At 35.9% G+C, this 3,514-nt stretch overlaps 1 long non-coding RNA gene across 1 annotated transcript; it reads right to left on the bottom strand.

The window, feature by feature from the left end:
- Positions 1 to 451: 451 nt before the first annotated feature.
- On the bottom strand, positions 452 to 1,227 carry LOC116379863 (uncharacterized). Its single transcript, XR_004212482.1, has 3 exons — positions 1,176 to 1,227; positions 888 to 986; positions 452 to 687 (listed from the first exon to the last, which is right to left on the bottom strand). It is a non-coding gene; the product is annotated as an uncharacterized LOC116379863 (long non-coding RNA).
- Positions 1,228 to 3,514: the final 2,287 nt, after the last annotated feature.

Genomic DNA, 3,514 nt, shown 5'->3' with positions numbered 1-3,514 from the left:
ATTGATATACACCATACATACTGTTTGCCTTAGTTTATTGCACTAGTATGAGGTTTTTGTGGAGATCTTTTTTTTATGATGTTCTGTAGCTGCAAACTGACTTTTATTTTGTATCATGACGTATGTCAAATGTTTACATGCACCAAACCCCTGGATATTTTATTTATTAAATTATTTTACACGTTTTATCTCACATTCTTGTTGCTCTTTGCCACTTTCATAATTAAATCGGCAATATTCCTGTTTTTTATTGTTGCTTTAAAAAAGGTTATATGAACACGTATTATTATTATTAGCGTTTCCTACTGTTGTAAAATGTGTAAACCTGAAAGCGTTCTTCACTGTGTACTTCAGCGTGAAACTGCTGCTACTGGTTAACCGGAGACTTTTACTTGAACACTGATGATGGATCGCTCATACCCAAAACATAAGCACAAGAAACAGACTTTAACAACAAACCACTGTGCCATTATAATTTATTGATGTATAAATACAAACAGTACAAAAATAAGATATGTAGGAAAATAAATATTATGTTTCACAATAAATAGAAATAACTTATTAAGGACATGTCATTATATTGTTCTCCAGTGCTCTTCTTGAACAAATCTTGACTTTCTCCAAAAATCGTTTCATGCCACATTTCTTCTTTGTGTTCAGAGGACAGTATGTGACATTCTTTGCTTTCTGAAACAAAATCATTATGACAATTTCAGTTTTAAGTGGTCAAAGATTTAGCTGAACACAAAACTAAAGTGAAGAAGAAGACATTTGACATTAAAGAGCATATTCATTGTTGGAACAGAAGCTTTATAGAGTAACAATTAGACATTTAATTAATGCATTCTGGCTGAACACATCTTCAATCACATTGAATTTATCTTTACCGTGTACTGCAGCAACAGACGGTCGAGGGTTGATACATCGACTGAAGGCGATTTTCCGTATTTCTCCAGAGCCATCTCAGCCTTACAGAAGAAGCCTTCCTGTGAAGAGAAAGACACAATTAGTACAGTAGTGGCATTGAACATGTTGGAGTTAGCACGGAATCAATCTGAAGAAACCAGCTGAGCTTCATCTTAAGGAGTTCATAAGTTCCATGCAAGTTTACATCTACTATGTCAGACAAACGTCATGTGTACAATAATCCCAATCAGAAATGGTTTCCAACATACCACACATGAGAGTCGATCTGGTGATATGTCTGTGATCTTTAGGTGCTGGTCCTTCAATGACAAGATATGTAAATCAGTATATTATAAAACAAACAAATCAATGATGTGTAGTTTTGTAGTTTTCTTACCGTTATCATGGGTATCAGGGTGTCTACCTCGGCAATAATGTGATTCAGCAGCACTGTGTCATTGCAGTGTAATTGTACTGCGGAGACCATTGCGGCCATCATCAGTGCAAGACCTGTAATGTTCTTCATGTCTTTGAAAGAGACCGTGAGACAGCGCTGGTAGGTTGAGCAGAGAGGTTGAATACCCTACACACTCTAATTTGCCACTTTATATTGACATCCTGACACTCTGAAACCACAGTATACAGACACGTCAGAGGAAGAAGACACCAAATAAGGACCGAAGGATGACTTGTATCTGTTTTACTATGTTCCACGGGGTGCAAGGCGTTATTACGAAGCAATCACCTGCTAATCCCTTATCAGCAAAACTCCCACCAAGAATTGCTTGTCATCACCTTGTCTTAACATTTTATGAAGGTTTTTCCGAATGTCTAAGGGTGGAATATCATTTCAACTTGCATATTCACGTTGTATCAAGTGTATTTTAGTAATGGCTGTTTGCTCACAGGTGAATTTGACATCCTGCTGTGAAACAGAGATGCTTACAGACCTTTTTCACACTGGACATTTTGGCTTGTTGCAACAGAAAAGCACAGGTGGAAGTGATGTAATGGATGATGACCCGCTTTATTTTAAGCGTTGACAGTGAGCCAGCAGGCAGACATTGTTAATGCCAGTAATATTGTTAGGTACACTTGCGCTTTTTCTATAATGACAAGTCAAAATGACTGCGGGAAGTAAGAACATAGGAAATATTTTGCGTCAAGCTTCTTGCCCACACATTAGAAAAAGGAAACTGTGACTGACAGACACAATTCCAGCCTTGCTTCAGTTTCCTCTCTACTCTCATTCTTATAATACAGAGATTTATGTTGTTATTATTGAAATAAAATGAACAAAAAAGCTATATCTTCAGTCGAAATAATGTTACTTAAAATAATTTCAGTAAAGTATTGATGGCTGCCAGCAATCATACCAATCATTTGGAAGACAGAGCAGTTGAGGAGTACTTAATTGAAATTGCAACATATGTCATTCGACAAGTTTTAAAACTAATAGTTGACAAGATTGCAGAGTAGAGGAGAGCCTGAAGATCACACTTAAACTAACACAATCACATCTCCACATTTTACAAAGAGACATGCCCCTTCTACGCTCTGTGTTTTCAGTTAAATAACTGTTTGAGGCACAAAGATTTTAAATGATCCTGCATTTCACAGAGAAAGCAAAGGCCGAGGAAACTTTTCTTCCCCTCTTACTCCATTAATCATCTCATGACATATCAGATGTGTGACCCTTTGGAAGAAGCCCAATCACCTAGTTGGGAATCACTGGCCCACACTGCTCTGCGAAAAGTAGTTGAAAATAACTCAACCTCAACCAGCTAACAGTAAAGTGCTGCTTACCAGTGGTGGAAGATGTACTCAGATCTTTTACATAAGTAAAAGTAGCAAAACAACAAAATAATCTGTAACAAGTAAAAGCTCTGAATTCAAAATTTTACTTCAGAAAAAGTACAAAAGTATAAGCATCAACATATACTAGAAGTACAAAAAACAAAATGAAAGTACTCATTATGCAGAACAGTACATTTCAGAAAAATATTACATTATAATACTGACGATCATATACACTGCTGGGTTGCAGTCAAGTCTCATCTTTATCCATGATAACACATTATAATGTATTTGTTAATTTTATTTAGTAGTATTAATCAGAATCTGCAATGTAACTACTAATTAAATGTATCACATAAACATATTGGAGTGTGTTTTTTATTGATGCTGTATTTGTTTGTTTGCTGAAAATGTCTTTACTAAACAACTTAATGAACAATTTCACCCACATTGACAAACAAGATGATGTGTGGGCATAAACAATTTCATTTCTAAAATTTGAATTATTACCAACTATCACCATCAGCTGTCTACAACTAAGATATGACGTCAGATACCACGAGTCAATCTAAACACCAGCTGATTTACATTGAACTGGCTGCATTTTGTGGTTGGAAGATATGGTTAGAAGCTCATACATATTTTCTCCCTTTCTTTGTTTTCAGAGAAATGCCATGCCAGCCAGCTCATGTGTTAGTGCCATCTGCTAATCTAAGTGAGTCCTCTCTCTTTATTTCTTCAAAGGTCAGACCACTTTGTGTTACATTGATATACACCATACATACTGTTTGCCTTAGTTTATTGCACTAGT

Source organism: Anarrhichthys ocellatus, unplaced genomic scaffold (assembly GCF_004355925.1).
Source record: "Anarrhichthys ocellatus isolate YVR2014 unplaced genomic scaffold, GSC_Weel_1.0 scaffold5404, whole genome shotgun sequence".
In the NCBI taxonomy this organism is placed as follows: Eukaryota; Metazoa; Chordata; class Actinopteri; order Perciformes; family Anarhichadidae; genus Anarrhichthys; species Anarrhichthys ocellatus.
Note: the sequence above shows the minus strand (reverse complement) of the source record. Positions and strands in the feature narration are given on the sequence as shown.